The sequence below is a fragment of the Ornithodoros turicata genome, chromosome 4 (assembly GCF_037126465.1).
Source record: "Ornithodoros turicata isolate Travis chromosome 4, ASM3712646v1, whole genome shotgun sequence".
Classification (NCBI taxonomy): domain Eukaryota; kingdom Metazoa; phylum Arthropoda; class Arachnida; order Ixodida; family Argasidae; genus Ornithodoros; species Ornithodoros turicata.
This window is the reverse complement of record NC_088204.1, coordinates 46,568,172-46,584,519: the sequence shown is the minus strand read 5'-3', so window position 1 is coordinate 46,584,519 and position 16,348 is coordinate 46,568,172. Positions and strand designations below refer to the sequence as shown.

The 16,348-nt window shown below is 44.2% G+C and overlaps 1 protein-coding gene across 1 annotated transcript in view; it reads right to left on the bottom strand.

Moving 5' to 3' along the window:
• Positions 1-16,348, bottom strand: part of LOC135392400 (scoloptoxin SSD14-like) — a 511,073-nt gene that overhangs the window by 166,371 nt on the left and 328,354 nt on the right. The gene's annotated exons all lie outside the window — the stretch shown is intronic.

Below are 16,348 nucleotides of genomic sequence, written 5' to 3'. Positions count from 1 at the left end.
AACAGACAGGACCAGCGGTTAGAACGAGGAAGACAGGACACGACTGCATGCAGTCCTTGTTCTAACCCTTGGTCCCGTTTGTTTGCTACAGTTTTCATTACGCAAGGCGCGTCACAAGAAAAAGAAAAAAAAAAGAACGGTCCTTTTTAGGTCCACCCAATGCTTTATAGAGAGAAAGGCCTTCATTGCAGATCCGCTGCATAGCACACTGCTGCAATAATGCTTCAATTTCGTTAAGCTGAATAGGATAAGGCGGGGCAAAATGAGACAGAAATTTGCATGTGAACGTGAAGTTTTTGTTTTTCGTGTTTTTGAAAAAAAAAAAAAGCATACAACCATACCTAGCCATAGACACATTCTGACCTGCAAATGCAGAACGGACGTAGTGGGTTTAAAATAAACACAGAACAAGAAATTCAAGAATGAAGATTGTCTCATCTTGTCCCAACCCTCCGGGTAAGACGAGACACTGCGTGGGGCAAGATGAGACACGCTGTGGTTATGAACTATACATATTAGTTTTCGCAATCAAAACAGACAAAGTGAAGCCCGTGGGATACCACTACGCCCTGAGCCCACTGCTCACGTGATGTGCAATAAAACCACACAGAACCCGTCGCTATTTTGCTCCACCGTGCTTTGCGAACAAGGCACCGCCAGTCTTATGTGTCGCTCGTCGCTCGCTTTACCGTGCACTTCTGCTTTGCTGGAAATATCCTAAGAAACAGGAAGATTTGCTGGAAAATCCCAGGCAATATTCAAAATAGAAATCCTGAGGAACAAGCATGAAGCCACCTAATAGTTGACTTATCCGTTTCTAAATATCATTAAATTTAAATTACATTAAATTGTCGCGTCTTGCCCTGTGCATATCATCGAATGCATTAATTTTTCTGTTCAACAATGGATAACCAAGAGTGCCCATACTTTGCATATATCTAGATGAGTGAATAAAGAAAGACGATGTGAACTTACATTGACAGAATAAGCCTAGGAAACGCTGCTGCACAGATCACAAGAAAAAGGACTACAGAAAATCCTGCCTCTAGCGGGTCTTTACATTCCAGGCAGAAGTAACCGGTTTTTTTTTCTCTCTCTCTCTTCAGCACAAACACCAATCCGAGCAATCCTCACGTGCAATAAAGCGGACATGTAGAACCACCTACGAGCAAAGTTTCAAGCGCATGGAGCAACGCGTCTCCGAGACAGGCGACGTCGAGCAAGAAATGTGGGGTCTTGACCACACCTTACCCTACTAAACCTGGAGAACTAGACACCACTCTCGAAGTCATGGGAATACTGCAAACCTCACCGTCGCTGGCTGTACACAGGTGGATATAAATCTGATATTGGCTTTTTGTTTTGCTTGTGTTGCACTTGGAAGTGACGAAGAAAACTTAAGATGGAATTTCATGATCACGTTTTACTGCACATTTTAGCCTTGCATGTAAAAAATATACGTATATATCTGAATGATTTGACTACTTAAAGGTTGAGCATGAGCTGTCAATCATGTCACAGAAAAGATAAATCAATCTTTGATATGCTACATATGGGCTTAGATAATACAAGAAATATTATTTATTACGTACTAGAGAAAACTTATGATACAGAAGCTTTGAAGTACACACTGCGGGAGCAATGCACACATTATAAATATTTTACCATAATGCAATTGTGTACAATTATATGCAGAGTTCAATTGTGTGTGCATACAATTTTATATAAGTGCGTACAACTTATACTAAGGATCTCCCCTGTTCCCGTCCTTCGTCTTCATGCCCTTCTCTCGTTCTCAGTCGAGTGTCTTTCCTGTCCCTCTTGTTGCTGCCCACACTAAGGCCTTTCACATCATGGGGGGCATAGGGTCTGACTTTCGTGTAATAAGCTTCCCGCGGATTTTGCGGGAGGGGGCGGGGAATTCGGTAATATTTTAAAGGAATATCTCATTCGTCCCGGTCGATTCCGGAACTATAGTGCCGTTTTATTCCGCGTTCATCACTGATAATAACGCCGAAAATCCGACGCGAATTGGTGGCCTTGTTCCTGTGCGGTTTGATGTAACAGATGGCACGAGCAGACGACGCATGTTGAGAGTATTCCGGGATTCCTTCTCTGGAAACGTCAGTGAGCGCCCTTTGGTGCGGACGAGACCAATCAGGAACCGGCTGGAGGGACCTTGGTAGCGTTGGAGACCGACCGGCCGACACGCGGGCGGGCGGGCAATGAATCAGTGGGATATGCGCTCCACAAAGGTTCTCAAGTGGGGTAGTTGGCATATCATGGTATGAAAACACAATGCAGCAGCAGACGACCCCACTTCAGAACCTTGAACTACATTTCCAGTGCAAAGGGGAATCTCTCGCCTCTTGTGTGTTTCTGTGATAAGACTCCCAATATTTCGATGGGTGTTTTTCGTTCAGCAATGGCCAAGTGCACGGCAATATCTATAGCATTTGTGTTAGATAGTATGCTACTCCAGAAGAAGTGCAGCACGTTTTTGGATTCATCATTCCGTCCACTAGTCATGCTAGAAGAATGGCAAAGATAGTTTGTGGGGAGCGCTGGCGAACGGTGAGACTTGTACAAAATGAGCTACAGGCTTGCTGTTGCGCACCAGGGGAGCCAGAACACAGGTCTTCAATCCGATGTAGAACATACGAGCAGATCTGCATACAGTTCAGCGAAGCAATGTGGAAGGTGAGACTGCAGCATCTACTGTCAAGCAGGAGTAAAAAAAGGTTAGCAGTGCAGCCGCAATCTGCGTTGAACATGCGAGTGCCAGAGAAGTTCCAGAGAAAATAGTGAAGCTACTTGGAAATTGTCCAAAGTTCTGCCAGCAAACAAACTTGAAGAAGCTGGGTTGGGTTAGAAAAGTGTCTAGAGAGGCTCCGGAAGAAACCAGAGATGCGTGTATAATACAAAGTGCACAAGTGGCAAAAACGTGCCACAAGGACCCTCAATAAGGCAATGTCAAGATAACGCCGGCACTAGAATCCTTTTTTTTTTTTAAGGAGCAGCTGAAGCTAGTAACTGTTGATAAAGAAGGGGGATTTGTGATTGTCCCGTCCTCCATCTACACAGAAAAAAGTGAGGCGGCGTTGGAAGAGAAATTTCGGCCTGCTGTGAAAAATGCGGAAAGAGCTGCATTTAGAAATGCGCTCAGCATCTGTGATAGAGAGAATTTGAACAGCCTAGCCACAAGCATGAAGGAAACCAAAAAGCCGCTTTTGGGTGTGTTTTATATGGCAAAGACTCAAAGTTGGAACTCCGTTCTGGTGAATGTTGTCTGAAAACGGCACGTGGGAAAAGTGCGTCTCGGCGTTTCTCGTCCAGAACCTTTACTTTTTACTAAATTTACTTCGGTCAAATTGATGCAACAATCCAAGCAGCAATGACCAACTCATTCCAGAGCAAAATATTCCGCTATGTGGACAATTTTCTGATTTTTTTATGTCGGATCTATGGAAGTTGAGGGGCAGATCATATTAGATCTGATTCAGTCCAGCGCAGAAGGACTCACTTTTACATGGGAAAGACATCTCACGAGTGTTCTACAGTTTCTGAATTTGAAGCTAGAGCAAGGAAACCAACATCTATGTTGGGCGTACAACCCAAGATTTAAAAAAAAGGAGAGGTCCCTCAGCACTTGGCACATTCAAAAATCGTAAATAGAGCGATTGTCACGTCAGCCCTAACAGCGGCTATAGAAAGATCATGCACGCAAACTGTCGATTGGAGTCTTAAAGAGCAGGTCAGTAAGATAAGGAAAGGGGAATACCCGGAGAGTCTTTTAGTTGAAGTAGCTCAAAATATTCCAAAGAAGATGAAAGGTAAAAATGAGAACAGCAAAGAAAGACCAAGGGACAGATCGGTATCGTTGCCCTATGTGCACAAGTTAACGCATAATTTGAAGAAAGTAGGTGAGATGCATGGGGTCCCAGTGGTTGTTACGGCGCCCAAGATGCTTATTGACCTGTGCTCCATGATAAATAAGGAAAGAGAAAAATATCAAACATAAGAACCCGTGGGTCGACTGTAGACAGGGAGTGGTATATAACATTCAACTCTTATTTGAGAGCGTTTATATCGGGCAGACTGGCAGATGTGCGAATGGTAGACTAAGAAAGCATGCTTCAGTGAAATGTAACACCCCGTCAGGTCACCTTCCGGTGCACTGTAGAACGTCCCAGGCAGCACAATGTACTCAAAGTCGAGTGCAATGGGGGTGGACGGTCTGTGTGTTATCAATGTGCTTTAGTTTCATGGGTCTGTTCAAGGCCTTCCACCTACCCGTACACCCCCATTGCACTCAACTTTCAGTACATTGTGCTGCTTGGGGTGTTGATGTGATTCGGTTTTTAAAAACACGATTATCTAAGCCGTCTATTGACTTGAAAGAAGAAGAGATACTCATTTTAAAAATGAAGTAGATAGCAATGACTGCCCTGCATTGCTGAAGGCTGACGTCAGCGCACGTCTTGGTTATTTAAAAACGTGTTCTCATTACAACACGTTAGTTCAGAGTATGCAGTTGTATGGTTGTGATACTTTGTGCCTTCGCCGGCTGCTGCGTTGTGTTTTCATACCATATACGCTATAGGTAAGCACGCACATGACGTAACGGTGACGTTTCAAGGATGCCTGTGATTGGCTAAAGCAGACACGTGCTCGCTCCATAAAGGTAAACAAAGCGGCGTCCAGCCAGAGCATGGACCTGAAATGAGAGGCATTGCTTGCAGCTGCCAGTGATATCAGTACTGCGATTTGTGTACATGTATATTATTACCTACTTGGGAAGAGTATGTTGGTATGTCATTGTGCAAAGATGGGAAATACTCACGATGTCCGGTAACTTGTCCATATGTTTGGAAGTCAGTGTTTGCTGATAGATAGAACTTACTTAATAGAAATAAATTTTGTACCGACATCCATGCTGCCTTTGTATAGACGTACAGTGCATAAACAAACAATACCTGCATGTGTATGTGACGGACATATACCTGGATGAACAAATACATGGGCCACTAGTGCCAAAATTTACATATAAATTATGTATAATTTTAGACATCATGGCTATTACATGTCTATATGACGGCTCGCCGGATAGATAAGTACTGTCCCGTTTTAGACGTTTGGTCTAAAAAAAATGTCTAAATCGATGCTACAATTATCCGGCTATTGCTGTATTTTAGCGTAACGTTAGCTGGGCTAGGGGAAGGCTACGGGACGGATACGGAGCTACTTTGTTAGACGTCTAATAAACATTCCCAAGGTCTACATTTAGACATATTTTAGACGTATACTACCGCACCATGCGTTACCTGGGTACTTGGTGCGTTACGGTGAGATGAAACACAATGGCAATCAAAGCAGTGTTGACCTGTTGCTCAGTTCTATCAGAGCCCAAACAAACAGTTCAGTGCTTTCCCTCACGCACAAAGGCTAGAAGGATGATCCGATTGTCTCTCAACCAGTAAATACTGACTTGTTGTTTCTTGCTAGGTCTCATGACAGGCGTGCAAAAACAGCTGTGAATGCATTTAGGGACCGAGGAAGTGTGCATAGATGCTACGCATGGCACCACAGGTGGGTCATTCGATGTGATACTTGTGTATTGCCACTTGATACATTTTGGGTAAAGGTTCACGTGAAAATCTTTACGGCGATGCATGCTCTCAGGACTGCATTATGAATTTTCAACTGAAGACCATGTCCCACATTTTGAGCTTCGTCTGAGGGATATTACAGCAGGTAAATATATTTAAGTGTGCGTACATACATACACATAAAGGCACATAATTGGCAATTTGTAAATACTATAAAGTGCTCTGACCTGAGAAATCTTATAGAAAACAGAATGGTGTTAATATTCTGCCAATAAGAAGTGAACTTTCCACTACTGCACTAGACAGCTTATGCTTTATTCTGTGTGTTTATTTCTCTCCAGTACTGAGTACTCTCCTACAATATAATTAGACAACTGCCCTCGTGGCCTCGCCCCCGACTGATTGTATTGTTTTCGTAAGCTGCAACAGATATTTTTTATCATAAAAATACTAACATCAGTTGGCATTGCACGCATAAAGCCTTGATGAGATCAAAGACGTTGTGTGTATCGTTCACTCTAAACCCAGTGACGGATAGGTGCCGTCTGATCAACTGCGTGACTTCAAGGGGCACGCAGTGCCTGCGAAAGCTGCAGGTGCCATGTGCCCCCTGAAGCAACTGGTACGACATCCCTGCTGACGCCAGGAGCCACAGTGTACTGGACGTATCGAAGGGTTACTTGTACCCACTAATACGCGAAACACATTGCGCCTCTCGAGTTCCCTAACTTAAAAATTACCTCCACGCTTCGCAAAAAAAAAAGAGAAAAGAAAAAGCAAGGAAGAATATTTATTTATTTATTTATTTATTTATTTATTTATTTATTTCAGAATACCTCCAAAGGTCCCTTGGGGACATTACATGGGGGAGTGGGTTACAATATTAAACAGCATCACGAGTATATGTAAATCACATTTAGTACAGAAAAATACTGGAAATACAACGTCGTGATAATGTGAGATAATAATATGACATACAACGAAGTTTATGCATGAAGAAACAACAACGTCATAAGCTACAATGAAAAATTGATCATGTGAAATACGTTAATAATATGTTAAAAAGTACTGTACGCAAGCAAAACACTTAGAAAGGTAACCGAATAATAACTATGAGAACAGAACAGATATGGCATTACGAAATTCTTGAGTTTGTGTTATTGTAGCGATGTTGCTCGGAAGGCCACGCCATTCTAGGACGGTGCGACAAAAGAATGAAACAATGAATGTTTTGAAAAAAAAAAAAAACATTAGAATGACATAAAAAGCGGTAAACTTTATTTGGGTGATCAAGGCGGGGAAATATGACAGTGGATCGGCGAATCGGACACTGTTGTGAGGGAATGTTGTTCAAGAATTTATGAAAGAGAGATAGACGTGAGATAAGATGGCGCTGTTCAGGTCGACGACAGGTTAAGTTCGCGTTTCAAATCAGTGACTGATGTATCCGGAGAAAAATCGTTGCAGATGAATCGTGCTGCTCTGTTTTGAATGGATTCTATGTTACATATTAAGTACCTCTGCTGAGGATCCCATATTGATGATGCATATTCTAGTTTAGGACGAACTAATGTTAGGTACGTGAGTCGTTTTAAGTTAGGTGGGGCCGATTTAAGAGTACGTCGGGTGAAGGCTAGGGTGTGATTTGCATTTGAGATTATTTTATCAATGTGGTTATTACATGTTAAATCCGCTGAAAGATGTACGCCGAGGTACTTGTAAGTACTAGAAGGCACTATGGGGGTGTTGTTAAGGGTATACTAGAAGTGATGCGAGGTTTTACGGCGTTGGAAACTTACAAGTGAGCATTTGCTTAGGTTCAGTGGCATCTGCCAAGTGTCGCACCAGGATTGGATTGAGGATAAGTCATTCTGTAATGTTATTTCATCATCAGAGGAACAAATTTTACGGTATAGCACACAGTCATATCGGCGAAGAGGCGGATTTGCGAACATATGTTATCGGGAAGATCATTGATGTATACGGAAAACAGAATGGGGCCTAGTACAGATCCTTGGGGTATGCCGGAGCTAACGGGTGTGGATGAGGAATCGTGACCATTGCAACTGACGAAGAGAAGACGTTGCGAGAGAAAATTACGTAGCCAGTGAATTACATTGCTATCGAGATTCAGAGCAGAAAGCTTAAGAAGGAGTGTGTCGTGTGGTACCCTATCAAAAGCTTTGTAAAAATCAAGAAAAAGCGCATCGGTAGGACATCCACTGTCTGAGTTAGATGTTATGTCATGTATGAAGCCTGCTAGTTGGGTTTCACAAGACAGATGCTTGCGAAAGCCGTGCTGATAGGGGAAGAACTTGTTGCTCTCAAGGAAGTGCTATGTGTGAGTAAAGTATGTGCTCGAGGATCTTACATGGAATGCTAGTTAAGGATATAGGACGATAGTTACTTGGGGATGACCGGTCAACGGACTTGTGGATAGGAATGACCTTTGCTAGCTTCCAGTCCGCAGGCAGGGACCCTTCGTTTAATGATTGAGTAAATATGCAGGACAAAATGATGCTCGAGATGTTCTTTGTACCAGAGAGGATTTTAGCATTAATGAAGTCTGCCCCACCGCTCGTGGAGAGTTTTAAAGAGTCAATGACCTTAGTAATTCCGTTAGGCGTGATGGTTATTCTGGTCATAGGAGCATAGTTCTTTGGCGACATGCTGGGATGGATAGCTGAGCAACGTGTGGAGAAAACTGACGAGAAGAAGTCAGCAAAAGCGGAGGCACAATGCTGGGGTGGAATGAAAGCACCTGATTCGGCAGGCTAATTGAGCTTTCTTTGGGAGGTTTCAAACAATTCCAAAATTTCTTAGGTTTGTTTACGAGTAAAGAAGGCAAATCAATGTTAAAGTATTTATGCTTTGCAAACTTTAATTCTAATGTATATTCACGGTTGACTTCCGAGTAGTTAGACCAAGCTTGAGTAGTTTTACTTTGTCTAGCGGTTCTAAACAGGCGTTTTTTCTTGTTTAGCAGTTTGCCGAGACGTTTTGTGAACCAAGGTGCATGAGAGAAACACTTAATGCGGACTTTAGGTACGTATAACTCCTCGAGGTGACGAAGTGTATCCCTGAACAAAGCCCAGTTTTTCCTCAACTGAGCGAGATGTGTACTGATTAAGAAAATATGTGTTGTACAGAGAAGTCAGGCCGCTGTTTATAGCGGAAAAGTTGGCTCTGTTATAGGCACTAATTACCGTAAGAACACACTGTCATCCGAGGGCTATCCTAAGGTTGTCAGATGCGGACAGGTATGGCATCCCTAGGACGTCAAAATCTGATCCTCAGAATGTCATAATACTGCCACTTTGGCATATGAGATGACATCCCCGATTCTGTCCCTCGCCCATCTTCAGGGACCAATTTAGGACAGTTTAAGTACACATGGAGGACAATGCTTTCCCTCAATTCCCTGCTTTGATTTGTTTGATTATGCTATTTCTGGCACGCACATCCGCCAAGTGCTTGCAGAAGTTACATCAAATTGCAATGACACCAAAGTTAGGGCAGCATTTTTATTGTTTCATTGAGAAACAGAATCTTGTCAAGGACACTAAGTCTGAAAAATCCTCGTATTGCCAACTGTAGGGTGGGACAAGCTTAAGCTTTCCCACTCCGAAAGGTACTAGAATTCTCTTCCGAAGCCAAAACAGATACCATTTGTTGCTTATAACGCGACCCACCGTAAATTCGAGAGTCCTACTCGTCTGCTACGCAAAACGAAGGGTGAGCTGTCCATGTTTCTTTCGATTACACGAAGAAAAATATGAAAGCGAGGAATTGATTGAAGTATTAGCTCTGCTTCATTCCAAAGTCTATGTTTCTTACTCCCTTTGGTTTGAGACATTCAGGTAGGACCTTTGAAAGTCAAAAGCAGTGCGACAGAATGACGCGTTTCTGTTCTTTCCACGAGAAATCCTTCATGTATCATAGACAGCCATTCCTTTTGGCGGCAGGGAATTGTACGCTGGGCCACCCTTTATTTAAGAAAAAGTTCAGCCAGGTCCTAGGATCGGCCCAAAAACAAAACAAATGTTGAACAGTCATATGAATGTGTGTATGAGTGAGCAAAAATGTAAGAGTGAGAGGAGGATGAGTGAGAGAGAGAGTGGCTGGTTTGTCCCTTCAGATGATGCACCATGGAAATCGCTGAGAAGGCGTGTTAGCTTAGCTCAATTGGTAGAGCCCTGGACCGGCAATCCAGAAGATGTGGGTTCGACTCCTACAGCTGGCTAACCTTTTCAGTGACTTTCATCTTTCATCGTCAAAGCAAATGTGTCAAGAGAGTCTGAGCAGGTAAACTAAACAAAATAATATTTCTCGTCCCCCTAGCTACCCCCAGGGACGGGCACAGGACGTACCGAATGACTCTTCACGGACAGTCCGCGAGTGTTATCCTCAGGGCGTTCTGGGGATACACCTCGAAGGACGAGGACACGATGACACTGTGGGGACATCCTCAGGACCATGTGTGTTCTTGGGGATAGTTTAGTGGTGTGTTTACGTGACAAAGGGCGATAAGAAGATATATTAAATAAAATTGCTTTGTGGTATATATACAGGGTGTTTCAACAAAAGTGTCATTCGGACTTTATAAAAAAACGGGGCGACGGAAAAATACGGGGTAAAGGGCACTTGTGTGGCAACTGAATTTGCCATCTTGCAAAAATATTTTCATTTGATTTTAATTAAAATAAATTGAATTTCTTTAATTGAACTCCAAAATTTCCCATGTCAGCCTAACGTTTTTTTTTTTTTTTTACAGAATTTGAGAGCCCGTAGCGAACTTAGTCAGATCCACCAAGAAATCCACTCGATATTGCAAATGGAACTGCCCAAAAAAAGTCCCGAAGTTGAGGCTTCAGAGTTTCGGGTATTCAACAGTGCACCAAATCAGTTGGAAAAATGCGCGGAGGGCAGGACATGCTCCTCTCTAATTCCGTAAAAAAAAACGTTGGGCTGACTTGGGAAATTGCTCCTGCCCCCATGAAAGATAGAAGGTCGAAAAAACACAGGGCGGGAAAAAAGAGGCGGGATCATTTTTGTTTGACGCTTATCAACGTATGGTGGAATGTCACCTGCCTTGTTATCTGCGCGTCTTGTGCTGCACGCCGGTTCGGCGATAAACTGTTCTAGCTTCATGGGGGCAGGAGCATGTCCTGCCCTCAGCGCATTTTTCCGACGGATTTGGTGCGCTGTTGAATACCCGACACTCTGAAGCCTCAACTTCGGTACTTTTTTTGGGCAGTACCCTTTGCAATATCGAGCGGATTTCTTGGTGGATCTGACTAAGTTCGCTACAGGCTCTCTAATTCTGTAAAAAAAAAAACGTTAGGTTGAGTTGGGAAATTTTGGAGTTCAATTAAAGAAATTCAATTTATGTTAATTAAAATCAAATTAAAATATTTTTGCAAGATGGCAAATTCAGTTGCCAAACCAGTGCCCTTTACCCCGTATTTTTCCGTCGCCCCATTTTTTTATAAAGTCCGAATGACACGTTTTTTGAAACACCCTGTATATATATATATAGGAGAAATAGGTTAATATATCAGACGGCTACGAAGTTAAATAAAAGTGAAATAATAAGACTTGGACTACAGATTACAGGAATGTTAACAAAAACTAATTGATTTAATGGGCAATTTAACACATAGATAAAAAAAAGAATGGCCGACGTTTCGACAGTGGCACTGTCTTCGTCAGGACAAAAGAGGTACAAGGGTTGCATATTGCTTAAATAGGTTTCCTGGGTGACGTCACAATCGGTGCAAGTATGCCACGTGGCAGTTGTCTGAGTCATATTCTGGAACATTCCGCAAGGTCAAGTCCGGGTGGTGATGTCATCTTTCTTGGGGAGCCAGCTCAGGGCGAGCTGTATTGAGGCCATAGCTGAAAAGAACAAAAAAGGAAAATAAAAGGAAAAAAAGGAAAGTATATCCCATCTAGACGACCAGATTCCTTACTGTTGAAACTTTAGCTCCGATAGAGGCAGGGAACAACGCGAGTCTTACCTCATTTACAAATTCCAATCAATCATTAACGAAGATCCCGGTGTACTTTCAACAGTAAGGAATCTGGTCGTCTAGATGGGATATACTTTCTTTTTTTTCTTTTTTTTTTCTTTCCAGCTATGGCCTCAGTACAGCTCACCCTGAGCTGGCTCCCCAAGAAAGATGACATCACCACCCGGACTTGACCTTGTGGAATGTTCCAGAATATGACTCAGACAACTGCCACGTGGCATACTTGCACCGATTGTGACGTCACCCAGGAAACCTATTTAAGCAATATGTTTTTGTTAACATTCCTGTAATCTGTAGTCCAAGTCTTATTATTTCACCTATATATATATATATATATATATGGTATAATATGCTCAAAGCACATCGAACATGAAACATCAAATTTTATTGGCTTGCACATACCTTTAAATTGCATCCATCATCGTTTGCCGAATGGAAAGCATACACTAATCCCAACACACACATATGGAGCACACGTTGCACGGACACACAACCCATCTGATGATCCGATGCACCAGGCAGTCCTCCAAACGCCGAACACACAATCCTCGAAACTTCGAACAGGCTGCACTGAAAGCTCAATGAAGATCCTTAGTGACGAACACGACGGTTCCTCAAACGAAATGGCCGAGGAACAATTGTCCAACAAGTGGCAACAGACACCAAATCCATGTGAGGAGCAGTTGCAATCTTTCACGCGTATGTGTGACCGTTGAGACAGGAAACAACCTGTAAAGAAACCGAAGTGAATATCACGCTGGTATTGTTCCAACGTTAATGCTGGAATAGTACTCCATTTTGTAACTCACCTCCTCGCAATCGATACAGTCCCACGGTCACCTATAACAAAAGAATACAATTAACCTCGCTTGTAATGTACATCGTCGCATCACCGATGCAGCCGATCTTCTCCTGCCGCCATTTGCAATGCGTCCACCGTCGGCAACAGAATGTACTTCGATTGTTAAACACGAGTAAAACGCAGGCGCCGTACGATGCATCACAGCTAGTTTGACTTACCTTAAGCAAACATTTTGCCTGTACTTAAAAGCAGGGTGTCATCCTTCTCAAAGGCGAGGTTGCAACGCAGACAGCGGCCAAGAAAGCGGGAAGCGGGAAGGAACGTATACTACGGGAGAGTACGAGTACGTTGTGCCAGTAGTATAGAAAGAAGTCCTATAGCCAAGAGTTTTCTCTAATCCAATTCCAATCCAATTCTAATCCAATTCCAATCCAATTCTAAGCCATAATCCAGTTATAATCCAACACAATCCAGTTCTAAGCCAACACAAGCCAAATCCAAAGCCATCTGATTGGCCACCATTAGCTCCGCCCACTTCACGTTGATTAGCCCATGCTAAGCTGCTGATCTGATTGGCCGCCATTAGCTCCGCCCACTTCACGTTGATTGGCCCATGCTAAGCCTACTGATCTTTGATTGGCTGCCCGTAGCTCCGCTCCTTTATGCTAATTAGTTGGCTTGGCTCCGCCCAGTTCACGCTGAATGGCCCATGCTAAGCCTTGACTGATCATTGATTGGTTGACTATAGCTCCGCCCCTTTATGCTAATTACTCGGCTCTGCCCACTTCACGCTGATTGGTGCATGCGTATCGCTGAGCACAGCTCCGCCTCTTTATGCCGATTAACTGGCTCCGCTGATTGGTCCATTCGAAGCCTACTGATCACTCTCCACATTTTCCAGACTTTCTAAGCCCTCTGATTGGCCGTCCCCCGTTTAAGCCTACCGATTGGCCCCATTCTAAACCCACTGATTGGCTGACTAAGCCCGCTGAACATAGCCTTCGTTAGCGCCCGCCAGATGGCGCACTCGGCAGCGACCCTGCTGCGGCTTTATCTCAGACAGACAGGGAAAAAATACCTTTCAACGTTTATTGAGTACATGTTTGAGAAAAAGCATGGCAGTCTTGGAGAGATTGATTCCTTTGATGCTGGGCATGGTTCCACGGAAGTGACGGATCATGTAGACGTCTCCGGGACAGCGGCTGAGAAAAATTTCGTCCTCCGTGAGCTGGCACATCCGCGTGCACTGGATATCTTCGTAGCTGTCGCTCACGTCCGGTGACCGCCAAAAATCGCGGGTCAAAAACCGCGACAGACAAAATCGCGAGTCAACAACCGCGATTTTCAAAAACCGCGATTAGCAAAAACCGCGACAGGTAAAAACCGCGAGGGTCAAAAACAGCGACAAGCAAAAAAGGCGACGTCCAAAGACAGCGACAGGCAAAACCGCGATAGGCAGAAACCGCGATGGCCAAAACCCGCGAGCAAACCTGCATGGAATTGAAGAAGATACTTTTTGAGCACGCCGGTGCTGACTGGCAGTGTTTCAGACATTTGACAAGACTTGAAATATGTTGGTCACCGCCGGACGCCGTACAAATACGGACATGGAAGAGCTAGAGAATGGCATATACACTCATTCCCTGCCCGCGTCAGCTATCACGTTCACTCTGCCGGAAATATAACCAATTACTGAGTAATCGATTACTCGAAAAATTACTAAAAAATGTAATTGATTACAAGTAACGCGTTACGTACAAGTGTGAAGTATACAGATTGAGCACATCGAAAGCTGTAGTTTAAAGAAGCACAGAAGTCATTTTTAATACCCTGCTTTCTTCCTATAAAACTATTAATTCGGCCAGTAAGATGCGCCATGAGAAGTAATTCACGCCACAGTATCATAATTGTCGCAGAAATTGAATTTAAAGTACGCCGCAAAAAGGGACCGGTGTGCGCAACGGTGGTGGAGAGCACTACCAGCCTGTGATTTGCCCATGACCTCGCGCTGACGCCTTAGCTGTCGTCTGCTACTCGGCTGTTCGGGGCTCTGAAAAAGCATTGCTTCTGGATCGGTCATGATTCGGCCGCTCCTTCTGTCCCCAATTATCCTGGGGGACTAGCAAAACTTTTTTACGGCGGCAAAGGGCGCTGACCCCCACTGACCACCGAACCAGAACACGTATGGACCCTGTAACGTCATGTTTATGTGAGTTTTTCTTTTTCTTTTTTTCTGGGAAACAAACTGTATACACAAAACCTTTCGTGCTACCAGGTAAATTGACACACACACTTTCATCAAGTGTCTAAATCTGAAATTTTTAGGATGGCCCTGTGTGGGCCGCATTCCCGGAATGGAAGTTAGCCTACTTTTCATATCCTCATGCCCCCCTTTCATCCTCCCTTCTAAAGGAGAGTGAGTATAGTTTTTAGCTGTCGTGTTTTTAGTCGCGGTTTTCGGCTGTCGCGTTTTTTGCCTGCCGCTGTTTTCCCCTACTCGCGGTTTTTGGTGTCGCGATATTTGTGTGTCGCTAATGCTTCCTATCGCGATTTTTGTCTATCGCGATTTTTGGATCTCGCGGTTTTTGACTCGCGGTTTTTGCTGTCGCGGTTTTTGACTCGCGATTTTGACCCAGAACCCTCACGTCCAGCGAGTGAAGGCACGCGCGCAGCGATCCAGTAGCGTTCCTATTCAGGTTAATACCAGATCGCATAGGTACCACGTGCCACTCTCTGATGGCCAAGATGTCGCCAGGGCATTTGTGCGCGTACGTGTGCTTATCCTTCTCCAGCTTGATGCTCGCAGTACAGTTGCCAGCGTCCAGCGCCAGCGCGCACGAGACGAGCGAGAAGAGAACGAGGTGTCACATCCTTCCAGTGACGCAGGTCAAATGATGCTACTCCTACTCATCCACTGCATTATCTGTGCGGCGGGGGGAAAGAACGCCAGGTGAAATCTCGCTATCTACGTCATCCACTCGAGCTTACCATATTCGCAGCTTCCGTACGGGTAGGAGTCCACGTCATTGTAGAGGTATCGTTTGTCGTCGTACGCCATCAGACTTCTTTTCACATTTCTGATGGTGTACATGCACTGTTTCTTTCCCACTATTGACACCTGTTCGTGCGATACGCTAGTGTGCTTCAACAGGGTATCGTGGTACGTATCATGGAGGAGGTGTTTGCGCACAATGTTCGTTTTGACCCCTTTAGCTCTTGCAATTTGTTTTCCCCCGGCTAATTTGATGGAATACATTTTGGCTTTCAAGCATATTACTTCCTCAATGGGTACGCTACCCGTTTCACTTTTGAATGTGCCAAGTCTACCGAGATTCCTCTCGCTGTACAGTGGATGATCACGATCGAAGGAAGACAAATCTAAATGGTCGTCGGCGATCGCGCGTAACTGATCTTCATAGTCCTTGCAGAATAGGCCGAGGATCAGAGAATCCGTGTCAAAGTAGCACGGAATCACCGGACAAGTGAGCTTACTCAACAGGGTTTCATAGTAGAACGAGTACATGGTTAACTTACTCAGTTCTAAAATCGTGAAGCCAATCTGCAGGGGGAAATCGCATCGCACTTTTCTTTTGCGCATTTCGTACATGACGCAATCGGGGGACAAAATTTCCATTCGCGCGCACTCCACCTGGCTCCCGAGGCGACTCGCCGTCTCCTCATCGAAGGCTACTCGAATGTCCCGCATATTAAATTTATTTAGTAGCGTACGCCCGAAGACCGCATTATTTGAGATTTTATAGAAATTTTTCTCGAACGTCGTGCTCGATGCGACGCGTCTGGCAACATTGTCCTCGATGTAGGGACGCAGGAATGGTGCCTGACGAAATTTTAGAATTCGGTGAATTTTTGTCACCCGCATGCCCAGTCTACAATAGAGAGCGAGC